A 14,919-nucleotide genomic window follows, 5' to 3' on the forward strand; every position below is an offset into this window, starting at 1 on the left:
GTCTCAAGGTCCTCCCTTCCCACATTCCCGTGACCAGCAATTTTTGACATGGTTTTTGCGTCTTCCACTGTGAAGACCGAAGCAAAATAATTGTTTAAGGTCTCAGCCATTTCCACATTTCCCATTATTAAATCCCCTTTCTCATCTTCCAAGGGAACAACATTTACTTTAGTCACTCTTTTCCGTTTTATATATCGGTAAAAGCTTTTACTATCTGTTTTTATGTTTTGCGCAAGTTTACTTTCGTAATCTATCTTTCCTTTCTTTATTGCTTTCTTCGTCATTCTTTGCTGTCGTTTCAAATTTTCCCAATCTTCTAGTTTCCCACTAACCTTGGCCACCTTATACGCATTGGTTTTTAATTTGATATTCTCCTTTATTTCCTTGTTTATCCATGGCTGGTTATCCCTTCTCTAACCGCCCTTCTTTTTCACTGAAATATATTTTTGTTGAGCACTATGAAAGAGCTCCTTAAAAGTCATCCACTGTTCCTCAATTGTGCCACCGTTTAGTCTGTGTTCCCAGTCTACTTTAGCCAACTCTGCCCTCATCCCACTGTAGTCCCCTTTGTTTAAGCATAGTACGCTCGTTTGAGACACTACTTCCTCACCCTCAATCTGTATTACAAATTCAACCATATAGAGTCGGGATAAATGGGTCCTTTTCGGGTTGGAAATCGGTGGTTAGTGGTGTGCCACAGGGATCGGTGCTGGGACCACAACTGTTTACAATATACATAGATGACCTGGAAGAGGGGACAGAGTGTAGTGTAACAAAATTTGCAGATGACACAAAGATTAGTGGGAAAGCGGGTTGTGTAGAGGACACAGAGAGGCTGCAAAGAGATTTAGATAGGTTAAGCGAATGGGCTAAGGTTTGGCAGATGGAATACAATGTCGGAAAGTGTGAGGTCATCCACCTTGGGAAAAAAAACAGCAAAAGGGAATATTATTTGAATGGGGAGAAATTACAACCTGCTGAGGTGCAGAGGAACCTGGGGGTCCTTGTGCATGAATCCCAAAAAGTTAGTTTGCAGGTGCAGCAGGTAATCAGGAAGGCGAATGGAATGTTGGCCTTCATTACGAGATGGATGGAGTACAAAAACAGGGAGATCCTGCTGCAACTGTATAGGGTATTGGTAAGGCCGCACCTGCGTGCAGTTTTGGTCACCTTACTTAAGGAAGGATATACTGGCTTTGGAGGGGATACAGAGACGATTCACTTGGCCGACTCCGGAGATGAGGGGGTTACCTTATGATGATCGATTGAGTAGACTGGGTCTTTACTCATTGGAGTTCAGAAGGATGAAGGATGATCTTATAGAAACATTTAATATAATGAAAGGGATAGGCAAGATAGAGGCAGAGAGGTCGTTTCCACTGGTCGGGGAGACTAGAACTAGGGGGCACAGCCTCAAAATACGGGGGAGCCAATTTAAAACCGAGTTGAGAAAGAATTTCTTCTCCCAGAGCGTTGTGAATCTGTGGAATTCTCTGCCCAAGGAAGCATTGAATGTATTCAAGTCACAGATAGATAGATTTTTAACCAATAAGGGAATTTAGGGTTACGGGGAGCGGGCGGGTCAGTGGAGCTGAGTCCACGGCCAGATCAGCCATGATCTTACTGAATGGCGGTGCAGGCTCAAGGGGCTAGATGGCCTACTCCTGTTCCTAATTCTTATGTTCTTATGTTCTTATGTGATCACTCATTCCGAGAGGATCTTTTACTAGGAGATCGTTTATTATTCCTGTCTCATTACACAGGACCAGATCTAAGATAGCTTGCTCCCTTGTAGGTTCTGTAACATACTGTTCTAAGAAACAATCCCATATGCATTCTATGAATTCCTCCTCAAGGCTAACCAGTGCGATTTGATTTGACCAATCGATATGTAGGTTAAAATCCCCCATGATTACTGCCTTTCCTTTTTCACATGCCTCCATTATTCCCTTGATTATTGTCCGCCCCACCGTGAAGTTATTATTTGGGGGCCTATAAACTGCCCACCAGTGACTTTTTCCCCTTACTATCTCCAATCTCCACCCACAATGATTCAACATTTTGTTCATTAGAGCCAATATCGTCTCTCACAACTGCCCTGATATCATCCTTTATTAACAGAGCTACCCCACCTCCTTTCCCTTCTTGTCTATCTTTCCGAATTGTCAGATACCTCTGTATGTTTAATTCCCCATCTTGGCCACCCTGCAACCACGTTTCTGTAATGGCCACCAAATCATACCCATTTGTAATGATTTGTGCCGTCAACTCATTTACTTTATTTCGAATGCTGTGTGCGTTTAGGTAGAGTGTTTTAATACTAGTTTTTAAACCATGATTTTTAGTTTTGACCCCTCCTGCAGCCCCTTTATATTCATACATATTGTCCCTTCCTATCACTTTTTGTTTACACTTACCCCAGTGCTACTCTGCTCTGTTGCCTCCTGCCTTTTGCATTCTTTCTTGCGGTCCTGTTCATCTGCGCTCTCACCCACTCCAACTAGCTTAGAGCCCTCTCTCACATTGAGGCACCGAGCTTTCAGTCTTGCCTTTTTATTATACTTTGACACTTTAGAATTTTGCTGTACAGTGGCCCTTTTTGTTTTTTGCCTTGGGTTTCTCTGTCCTCCACTTTTACTCATCTCCTTTCTGTCTTTTGTCTCTGTCTCCATGTTGTTTCCTTCTGTCTCCCTGCATTGGTTCCCATCCTCCTGCCATATTAGTTTAACTCCTCCCCAACAGCACTAGCATCACAGTGTTCATGCAGTGCCTTAAGGTGCATGCACCCTATGAACTAGACGATACAGCACATCTTGGTCAAATAAAAAGGTGTTCACACAGCACATAGATAAGGTACAAATGAGGAAGACCATTTACTCCAGCTTAACTCATCCATCCAGGAAGAACCTACAATCCTTCACATCATCCAAATGATTCCAGGGTGCTTGCCTCCACTGCCCTGCCCACATGTCGTAATCATTAAGAATTTACCGCTATCAGTCCTAAATTTGCTTTTCACTATAGTTTGAATATAATAGGAGCAGGAGTAGGCCATTTGGCCCCTATATTGCACCACCTCCAAGGCAAATATATCCTTCCTCAGATAAGGAGATCAAAACTGTGCATCATTTAAAATAAAAACATGAATTGATTAATTTCAAAATCAGTGAGAGAAGTCGATTTAGCTTCACATCCTCATAGAATCTGTTCATGTAATCAGCCAGGGGATGGGAGAAGGCAAATGCTGATATCACATCATCCAGTGTTCATGCCAGCAGTGGCATTGCCAAAGGGAGCATCTTAGCCAAGCAATGGAGCATGACAAAGGGGTAGTGGTGGTCGGAAGCAAGATGTATGCTTCATTAAAGATTTTGTTTTAATTTGCTGAAGAAATGTTGTGCAGTAGAAAGCTGGTCCCTTCAGATCCATGGGGCCAGCTAACGATAGATAATCCTATGTATCAAGCACTGGTCCAATAAACTTTTGCTAGACAACTACTGTAATTGTGCTGTAATCCAACTCAAATGCTTTTACTCTTGCCCGCCCTCCCTCCACTGCTCACAAAGCTGTCTCAATGTTTGAGCAACTGTTCCCTCGATAAAATACAATTCAGTGAAAATAATACAACTTACTGTTACCAAACTGCACTAATTATTATTTTTTTTTAAACTTACACTTCACTTCATGAAGCACGCTTCAACGACAACTATGCAGTGATAGGAAACAGAATATTTTGCTTGGCTGACACTCAAGTTGCCCAAGAGAGCAAGAACGATTGAAAGACTTTGCACAGAAAAATGGTGAAATCTTTTTTCTTTTAAATGCACCAGTAGGAGGCCAAGGCAAATTTATTTTCATATATCCCAAGAACATCTACACAATGGAATTTAGGTTCAAATAATAAGGCAAAAAGAGTTTTATTAAAGGTTTTCTACAATACATCTTAGCTTAATCAAAGTATTAGACAGTAGAACCATGGAATTGTAACCATCTTTGTTCTCAAATCCCTCCATGGCCTCTCCTCTCCCTATCTCTAACCTCCTGCAGCCCTACAACCCTTCAAGATATCTGCACTCCTCCAATTCTAGTCTCTTACACATTCCCGATTTTAAATCGCTCCACCAATGCTGGCCATGCCTTCAGCTGCCTAGAGCCCAAGCTCTGGAATTCCTTCCCTAGTGACTTGGATAGGTTAGGGGAGTGGGCAAATACATGGCAGATGAAGTATAATGTGGATAAATGTGAGGTTATCCACTTTGGTTGTAAAAACAGAGAGACAGACTATTATCTGAATGGTGACATATTAGGAAAAGGGGAGATGCAACGAGACCTGGGTGTCATGGTACATCAGTCATTGAAGGTTGGCATGCAGGTACAGCAGGCGGTTAAGAAAGCAAATGGCATGCTGGCCTTCATAGCGAGGGGATTTGAGTACAGGGGCAGGGAGGTGTTGCTACAGTTGTACAGGGCCTTGGTGAGGCCACACCTGGAGTATTGTGTACAGTTTTGGTCTCCTAACCTGAGGAAGGACATTCTTGCTATTGAGGGAGTGCAGCGAAGATTCACCAGACTGATTCCCGGGATGGCGGGACTGACATATCAAGAAAGACTGGATCAACTGGGCTTGTATTCACTGGAGTTCAGAAGAATGAGAGGGGATCTCATAGAAACGTTTAAAATTGTGACGGGTTTAGACAGGTTAGATGCAGGAAGAATGTTCCCAATGTGGGGGAAGTCCAGAACCAGGGGTCACAGTCTAAGGATAAGGGGTAAGCCATTTAGGACCGAGATGAGGAGAAACTTCTTCACCCAGAGAGTGGTGAACCTGTGGAATTCTCTACCACAGGAAGTTGTTGAGGCCAATTCACTAAATATATTCAAAAAGGAGTTAGATGTAGTCCTTACTACTCGGGGGATCAAGGGGTATGGCAAGAAAGCAGGAATGGGGTACTGAAGTTGCATGTTCAGCCATGAACTCATTGAATGGCGGTGCAGGCTCGAAGGGCCGAATGGCCTACTCCTGAACCTATTTTTTATGTTTCTATATCTATACCTCACCGTCTCGCTACCTCTTTACTCCTTTAAAATACACCTTAAAACCTGTCCCAGTATCTCATGTGGTTCGATCTCAAATGTTGTTTAATAACGCTCCTGTTAAGCGCCTTGGGATATTTTACTACATTAAAAGGCGCTATTTAAATGCAAGCTGCTGTTGTATGTTCACAATACAACTACATACTTGGGGGTCCAAATTGCCATTGGAAGACTGATAAAAGTGCGTCTCTCATCTGAAGCCAACTTTATCTCAGGTATCGTGTACAGAGTCATTAGGATGATCAGGGTGGGTGGGTGTATCAGGATGCCTATCCCGATGGGGGAGCAGACGCAGCCACCCCACTAGAAGCACACACAGGTCCTTCCCAGGCTTCGAGAGATCTTTGGCTGCAATTAGGGGCCATAACTCTGGCATAGTATACTCTTTGCCTTACTATTTGCAATGGACAGAGGCTTTTTCTGGAGACTCAATGCCAGTTCCCAACTGAAATCAATTGATTTTTGTTGGGCAAAGCTACTAAGGGTTACGGAACCAAGATGGGTAGGTGGGAGTTAGGACGCATATCAGCCACCATCTAACTGAATGGCAGAACAAACTCCAGGGGCTGAATGGCCTGCTCTAATGCCTATGCAAGTTCTGCTGAGACCTTTTGAGGACGCAATGGGTGAAATTCCCAATTATCCCAGGAAGTGTCCCCCCCCACCCCACTGCTGATACATACTCCTGACAAACTGAGGTAAGAAGCGTGCAGGCAGAAGATGCAGCCAAGGCTTCTCCCACCAGAAAATGGCTGGAGCTAAAACAAAAAGGTGCTGAATCCAGCCACAGCCTGGCTCTACCCCATTTCCAGTCCCTTGACTTGGAGATCAGCCCCATTTGCACCTTGGGCTGGACTTAGGGTTGCCAACTCTGGTTGGACACATTCCTGGGGGTTTAGTCACATGACCTCCTGCCTCCATCCACCCCGCCCCCACGCTCCTGCCATTGGTTGCCCAACACACCAATGCTCGTGGCACCCCGCCTTCCCATGGCCAATTGGGAAGCAAACACAATCTCCATTACCCGATTGGATGACTCACTCACTCAAGCAGCATTTTTTCCCCCATCTCCAATACTTCCATAATTAATAAACAATATATACAAAGCAAATGAAAGAAACACAATCTTCTTCTAATTCCCGATGATTTTTCTCCCGGGTGTTCATCGTAGCAGTGCCCTGGAGATCAATCTTCAAATCCTGGAGAGCTGGCAGCCCTAGCCAGACTGGAATTTCAGGCCTTTGTGGGGTTTTATCCCGGCAGCTTAAAAGATCCTTTGAACTAACTCAAGTTAGGAAGACTACCACTGGATTATTCACACTATAAATGCTTCCGGCAATAGAATGCGGTATGTCACAGAATGCTTGCTTGATCTGCACCATGTCCATTCCAACAGCTTACATTTATACTGGACATGTCATCAAACATTCCAAATCCCCAAAAACAAGAGTAGGGGGATGAAGTCGGGCAATGCGGTTAAATGCATGATTAAGAACGTGGGTTTTCAAAGACTCTTTTGAAGAGGCGGAGAGAGTTAGCAATGCAGAGAAGCTCCAGTAGAAAGTTCCGGGGTGCGTGGGCAAGATGACTCACAGCTCGACCACCCAATGGTAGCACAAGAAAGTTGGAGCTCCCGAAAAGCTGTTGAGGCGGGGGGGGGGGGGGGGAGGCGCGCGGGTGGAGGAGTCAATTGAAAATGTCAAAACTCAGATTGATAAGACTTTTGTTGGGTAAGGGTATTAAGGGTTACAGAACCAAGGCAGGCAGATGGAGTTAAGATACAGATCAGCCATGATCGAACTGAATGTTGGAACAGGCTCGAGGGACTGACTGGCCTCCTCCTGTTCTTATGCTCCTAAGAGAAAGAACACACGGTTGACCACAAAAGGAACAACAGAGGGATTTGGAGCCGGAGGAGGTACAGAGCAGAAGAGGGATTTGTAGATGAGAATTTTCCTGTATTTAATTAGCCTGGGGGTGATCATGAATCTCACCTCCCACAAACCAAACACTCAAAAGAATTTAAAAGTCTATAGCAAAGTTTTCTATTTCCACTACAACAATTATACACCTTTTTTATTTAAAAGCAAAGCACAAAATATACTTAGGTTAGGAAGAAAAGACTCATTCAACCAATCAAGCTCCTTCTCTCTGCAGACAATGTACAGCTTGGTCTACCAGGGACTCTACCTAACCTACTCAACAAGTTTTCTGAAGGAGACAACCAATCAGAGATAAAACTCTGACATTTCTCTATATCCATTTTCATCCCTTATAAAGATGTCAGCCATGGCTCAGTGGATAGCGCTCTTGCCCCTTTGTCAGAAGGTTGTGGGTTCAAGCTCCAGAGACCTAAGCCCATAATCCAGACTGACACTGAGGGAGTACTGCACTGTCGGAGCTGTCATCTTTCGGATGAGACATCTCATGTGGATGTAAAAGTTCCCAAAAGATCTTTGAAGAGCAGCAAGTGAGTTTTCCTTGGTGTCCTGGGCCAATATATATCCCTCAACTAACATCACTATAGAAGGTGATCACATTGCTGTTTGTGGATCTTACTGTGCACAAATTGGCTGTCACATTTCCCACATTACAACAGTGACTACACTCCAAAAGTACTTCATTGGCTGTAAAACACTTTGGGACATCCTGAGGTTGTGAAAGGCGCTATATGAATGCAGCTGTTTCTTTTCTCTTCTTAAAGAAAAAGCTGAAACGGTTTTCTTTTGCGGGAGACAAATCAAAATATTATGAAGCTGTCAACACATCTTGAAATTACTGCACTGATACAAGACTAATTTTCCATGTGAAACCTTTTCTTTGAAATATAGTACAATGTCATATTGATCTTGATGGGAACCAATCACTTTAACCAAGCTTTCGGTCACCTGTCCTAGCATCCCTTTATGTGGCTCAATGTTAAATTTTGTCTGTTTTACACTCCTATGAAGCGCCTTGGGATGTTTTTACGACATTTAAAAGTGCTATAGAAATGCAAAATGTTGTTGTTTAACAGTTTGTCAAACATTACATTGGCAATCAAAGCGGTTTTTAAAAGTTTTCTACAGATGGGCATTTTCTATGAAACTATAGCCTTAATCTTTCGGCCCTTACAAAGGTGACATTTGTCTGACATACATCTTGTCTCTTTTTCTATCCTCCCCCACCTAAAAATGAATAATTTCATGAATGCAGACAACAGCTTCATAATAACAGTGAGATATTCTATAGATACATAAAATTCAAAAGAATGTGACATTAGTAATGAGGAGATACATTATCCCAATGTATTACACTGACTTAAGATTAATGCCAAAATTAGGCCCCTACCTAGTGAAATAGTGATCAAGCAAACTATGAGGAAAGACTGAACAGGCTGGGGCTTTTTTCTCTGGAGAAGAGAAGGCTGAGAAGTGACCTGATAGAGGTCTTTAAAATTAAGGGGTTTGAAAGGGTAGACGTAGAGAAGATGTTTCCACTTGTGCGGGGGGGGGGGGGGGGGGGGGGGGGGGGAGTTCATAACTTGGGTCATCATGAATGTAACAGTCACTAATAAATCAAATAAGTTTAATTCAGGAGAAACTTTTTTACTCAAGAGTGGCGAGCATGTGGAACTCGCTACCTCCTGTGGAACCGCAAAACTCATCATTTTGAACACCAATATTAAAACTCCGCTTAACCTTTCCTACTCTGAGCAGAACAATCCCAGCCACTCTAGTCTCTCCACATAACCAAAGTCCCTGATCTCCAACAATTACTTTTGAAGTTATCTGTACAAAACATATTTTGAAATACTAGACATTTTGTTCACAATACAGTTACAATTCCAACAAACTAGGAGTTTTTTATTGTTGTTGTATTATTATTCACATTAGAGGTTGTGAAAGGTGCAAATTCCAAGTCTTTAAATGTTGTTTCTTCCCTAAACTTCCTACATTCCGACAGTTACTGCACTCCAAAAGTACTACATTGGCTGTAAAGCATTTTGAGACGTCCAGTGGTGGTGAAAGGCATTATATAAATCCAAGTCTTTCTTTTCTTCTAAACCTGGTTTAGCTGTATCCCTCTCCACCTACCCCTATCCCCATACTAATGTCAAAATACACTGGGGGGGGGGGGGGGGGATGGGGCGAATTAACTTTCCGTAAAAATAAAGGCACCACCCAACAGTCACAAATGAAGGCTTTTCAGAAGTGCACTTACTAAAAAAACTGCCAAACTTCTTAAAGAGTTTGTAAACAATTAACAATTCAACATAAACTGCCAGCTTGCTCTTTTAAGCAATGAACTTTTATGTAAAATGTTTTCGAAAGAGTTGTTAATTTCATGCCGGAACTTCCAGGGGAAAAACAGGGTTTTTTAAACATGTAAACAAAAAAGTGCCAATAAACAGTGACAACCACATACTTTTATAGGGAGGAGGGGTTTGGGCACTAAAAGAGTATTCTTTTATATAGAAACCCATCCACAGTATAATTCTCTGAAATATGGCAAAAAGAAAGTTTGTGGCGGCTGCACATGATCAGTGAGCAACCTCATGTCAGCCTTGCTTCCTGGATCCGGTTCGCCTTGCCTGCTTCTCACTCACCCATTCGACAGAGGGCATTGTGACGCGCAAAAGAGTGACGGGAAAGCCGGCCAACCGGAATGCCAGACCGCCGACCTGCCAGACAAGGGGAAACCAATCAGAAGCGGGAGAAGGCTGGTCTCACCCTCCTCGCCCCGCCCCGAAGCCGAGGCCGATCCCAGCAACGGCCAGTAACTGGCGGTTGAAACGACGGCAACGCAGAGGCCCAAAAAGCCTCGGGCGAGCGGCGTCCGCCACCTCCCCTTCGCAGCTGCGAAAAGTGATAACGCGGAAGCCGCTGCGCTCCTGCCTGGCTCCGAAGTTCAGCGGGACGATGAGAAATGAAATCGTTTCATTATTTAGACGTACCTGTGCGCGAATCCGTAGCGTCCGCTCACCATGTACTTAGTCACAAGTGGCCTGCCGTAGCAGAAAGTCGGTGTCACTGAGAACGAGGCTGATGATGCGCGCCGGGGGGGGGGGGGGGAATGGAATGTCATGTGATGTGCGGTCCCCACGTGACTGGCAGCACGTGCTCAAGATGCTTGGGTTCCACCACAAGACTTCCAAATGGACAATGGCCATTCTCTCTGGGAACTCTTTACAACCAGGGCTTTTTGTCCAAAGTTCTGTGGTCTAGTTTATTGGAATCCACTAAATTAAGAGAATAATAACATTGGGTGCCCTGAAAAAGAAAGACTTGCATTCATACAGCGTTTTCACGATCTCGGCATGTCCCAAAGCTCTTTACAGCCAATGAAGTACTTTTGAAGTGTCGTCCTTGTTGTAATGTGGGAAACACGGCAGCCAATTTGCACACAGCAAGCTCCCACAAACAGCAATGTGATAATGACCAGATCGTCTGTTTTAGGGACGTTGATTGGCCGATAAATATTGGCTAAGATACCTGGGAGAACTCCCCCAGCTCTTCTTCAAACGAGTGCCATGGGACCTTTTCACCACCTCGAGAATGTTTGCAGCACTCTATTGAAGTGTTGTCACTATTGAGGGAAATGCAGCAGCCAATTTACACACTGCAAGATCCCACAAACAACAATGTAATGAATAACCAATTTTTTTTTTTAATTTAGTGGTTTTGGTTGAGGGATAAATATTGAGCAGAACATCAGGAGGAAATCCCCTGGTCTTCTTGGAAATAGTGTCACAGGAACCTTTATATCCACCTGAGAGGGAGAGAGAGTTTAATGTCTCATCCGAAAGACAGGTACCTCCGACAGTGCAGCATTCCCTCAGTACTACATTGGAGTGTCAGCCTAGATTATGTGCTCTACTGGAGTAGGACTTGAACCCACAACCTTTTGATTCGGAGGCGAGAGTGCTACCTACCGAGTCAGCTGACAATGCAGTGAAATAAACCAATTATATGGCTCTAATGAACAAGCTAACACAACTCTCGCTACTAGCTGCAGGAAGATACATTCTCCTCCCCCCCTGCATACAGCAAATATAGCTGAAGCACATTTTTCCAATTCGAATCAACAATATTCAACCACCGCCTGTAACTGGTTGGACGTATTTCTGAAGCTTTCATCACAAAGCCTGCCTCCAACAACCCCGCCCCCACACTCCTGTCATTGGACGCCCAACATCCTTGCGGTGCCCTGCCTTCCACACCAATTGTAAAGCCAATAGACTATTACACGATTGAATGATTCTTCATTCTCATAGTCTTTTTTTCCCAACTACAAAATTTTTACAACGAATAAATAGTTCAAAGGAAATTAAAAGAAAAACACAATTAACTTTTAATGCCCCGATGATTTTTCACCGGGTTTGTATACAGCAGTGCCCTGGAGATTAATCTCCAATTCCTGGAGATGCCAGGTCAATCCTGGAGGGATGGGTGGCAACCCTAGCTGGAACTGGAGAAACAACAAGCATTCTGGCCCCGTTCTGGGAAGTTCACACAACACAAAGTGCGCCACCTCCCAGCACAGCTACCTATTGACCACAAAGCACAACAACCACAACAAACCTGACCAGGAATATGCAGAGTCTTCCCCTGCCCCACACTTAAATGATCCACAGAAACCAAGTTGCCTCAACCCTTTGACCGCCATTGCTCCCAGCAAAATTCTGGATTCATCGATGCGCTCTTCTAGCAAGCATTGTGCAATCAAAATGTACAGCAGTTTAAAAAAAATTATGAATGTACTATTTTTCAGAATTCAGTATGAAATAAACTGCACACATACCATATCCACAGACCGTGTAATATTTACTCTTTTGGACTCAACCACAATCCCAAGGGCAAGTCCTGCATAAATATAAATATAAGAATGATGTTTGACCGGGCGGAGCGATTGGAGGTTGGAGGTCATGTGATGAAACTTCCAGGAATACGTCTAAACAAAAGTTGGCAACCCTAGCCCCAGGACTTCAGTGCACAGTAACAATTCTGGCTCATTTAAGTCTTTGGGCCCTAGCTACACAAAATTGAACCTGCCCCAATATTTCTCAGAACCCCATCGCAGTTGAATTTTAATCAGTAGTTTGCACGAAGCGCTTTGGGCTAAAATTTCCATTGGGATCGTCGGATTACCGCCCAGTTACCACCCGTTTTTGCCAGAAAGGCAAATTACTGCCTGCTTGACGCCCGTTTTAGTCCTGATTATCGCCGGTGGTAATTTCGACCTATGATTACCATCGGCGTTGCTGCACATCGCCCGCCCACATGTCCCGCTCAAAAAATGAAGAAAATTTCCCTGCAGCACTAATTTCCCTAATTATGCCGTTTTTACCGCCCGCTATCGCTGAGGATCGGTACCGCCCATTTTTTAGGTACTTTCCTTGCCTTGTCCCAGTGTTATGCCTCCATTTTGTTTGTTTTTTTCTGTGGGGGAGGGGAAAGGCTGTATAAAGTTGCCAGCGGGCTGGAATGTATTTTTTTTAGTGATTTTCATTGATATTGTATGATTTCTGGAGTAGTTAGTAAGGGATTTTGAATATACTGTGGATAATTGTGTGGACATCTGAATATACTTGTGTGCTTTAAAAGAAATGTGGCCTGTGATTTCACTGCCAATATTGGTGACCTTTACAATGATTGTTACTCCTCATTTTCCAGAATGGTTTAGTTGAATAAATTTTTTTATAAAAGTTGAAATTTGATTTATACTTTAACAATGTAATAAAATAATTGTTCTAAATGAGTATTTTACAAAACAAAACATTATCAACAACAATCAGCAACAACAACATCAACAACAACAGTAAAAACAATACTCAAACCACTCCCCCACCCTCCCACGATTCTACCTGTGGCCACCTTTCCCAACGCCTTTCCTCCCCAATCCCCCTTTGACCCTTGGCCCTGACTCCCTCCTCCTCCCGCTATCAATACCCCTGACCCTGCCCACGTTGGGACCAGTACATTATGCAGCAGAGCACCTCGAGTATGACGGGTGGGGGGGGGGGCGACAATGGCAGCACTATGTGTGGAGGCTCTGGAGAAGCTAGGGGTGCTGAGGACCCAACTTCAAAGTCAGAAGAAACGACTACCTCCCGACGATCAGGTGCTGTCACCATTGGTGGTAAGGCACCTTGGGGTGCAGTGCCATATCCCACGACCGTCGATTGCCACATAGCATTGGCATTGACGGTCTGGGTATTCTCCCGCACCGCCGCAATCAGCTCCGCCATGCCCTCCGATTGACGGGCTGTCAAAGCCGCGATGTTTGTGGACAACCCAGCAACGGCCTGGAGGAGCTCTCGACTCAAGTCGATGCTCATCCTAGACAGTGCCACCATGTTCAGGTACGCATCTGCCTGTCTCGCAACGTTCCCAAATTGTTGGATCAGCAGCCGCGCATTCAGCAGGGAGTCGGTGTGCGCCACTGCATGCCGTTTGGTCCCTCTTCCTCGGACCGGAATCCAGGAAAGTTGGATTCCAACGAGAAACCGGTGGCTGTAGGTAGAAAGGACCCTTGAAGTCCCGCTACCCCTCCCTCCTCCTCCACCACCATCGTGTTAAAGTTTTGAGGAGTGTTCTCCTCCTGCTCCTCAACCATCTGTTCCATCACCATCTCTTCCACCTCCGTCTCTTCATTCCTCATTCCCTCCAATGATTCCTCTCTGGGAGGGGCAGGGGGCTCCACCTGTGCAACAGTATAAACATAACATTAACGGTTGGTGACAAGAGAGGGGAGGGAGGGAGGGGAGGGGTCAGAGGTAACATGAAAGTAATTCACTTTGCGCAGGCTTATGTGGAAAACAAACATTTATTACCGAGAATCATTGCATGAAACAATCATAAGCAAAGTAGACAGAAACTACATGACATAACAAAACTTGAGTCCCAAACAGTATGTTGCTTTCCAAGTGGCAGAGCGTGATCAACCAAAAATTCATGTCATAACTAACATTTCTTGTTCACAGCATTCTACATTATATTGACATTGTTATATATGTGGACTTGTATTTACTCTGTACAGCCACCAGAGGGCTCATTCCCCGGAGTCCCAAGTATTCCAAACACATTTCATATTGAAAATGTATTCTTATTGCGATTCAATCTAAGAAGGAGGTTTAGATTTTTTTTTAAATAAAACATATAAATACAAAGTCAATTGGGAGCACAAGTATTTAAGAAGGCTTCACAGGTTGGAGAGGCACTCTGGAGACCTGCAATAAAGACTAAGGTCACACGTTACTTTGAGCTCACTGTATTCAGTCTGACTCTTTCTCCATACACAACAACTGGCGACGAGATACAGATAGCGAACCCAAATATGTAGAGAACAGTGGGCATCCTGGAGAAATTTTCGGAGGGAAACCTTTGTGGAGCAACTCAACCAATACTTCGTGGCCAATGAGCTAGATGGGAAAGAGAGCGCTGCCAAACGAAAGGCGATTCTCCTCACCGTCTGTGGGGCACCAACGTATGGCCCCATGAAGAATCTGCTCTCTCCAGCGAATCCCACGGAGAAATCGTGCGACGATTTGTGCACACTGGTCCGAGAGCATTTGAACCCGAAGGAAACGTTCTGATGGCAAGGTACCGGTTCTACACCTACTAAAGGTCTGAAGGCCAAGAAGTGGCGAGTTATGTTGCCGAGCTGAGACGCCTTGCAGGACATTGCGAATTTGAAGGACATTTGGAGCACATGCTCAGAGACTTTTTCGCACTTGGCATTGGCCATGAAACCATACTTCGCAAACTTTTGACCGTAGAGACCCCAACCTTGAGTAAGGCCATAGCGATAGCCCAGGCGTTCATTGCCACCAGTGACAATACG

The 14,919-nt window shown here is 44.3% G+C and overlaps 1 protein-coding gene across 3 annotated transcripts in view; it reads right to left on the reverse strand.

Moving 5' to 3' along the window:
• znf407 (zinc finger protein 407) overlaps nt 1-10,113 on the reverse strand; it is a 732,915-nt gene extending 722,802 nt beyond the window's left edge. For 2 of the 3 annotated variants that reach the window (XM_070888602.1, XM_070888609.1), the window contains exon 1: nt 10,031-10,087. The gene's annotated coding sequence lies outside the window, so the exon portion shown is untranslated. Of the gene's footprint in view, nt 1-10,030 lie in introns of all 3 variants that reach the window. The other variant, XM_070888603.1, reaches the window with a different exon arrangement.
• Nucleotides 10,114-14,919: the final 4,806 nt, after the last annotated feature.

This window comes from Pristiophorus japonicus, chromosome 1, assembly GCF_044704955.1.
Source record: "Pristiophorus japonicus isolate sPriJap1 chromosome 1, sPriJap1.hap1, whole genome shotgun sequence".
Lineage (NCBI taxonomy): Eukaryota > Metazoa > Chordata > Chondrichthyes > Pristiophoridae > Pristiophorus > Pristiophorus japonicus.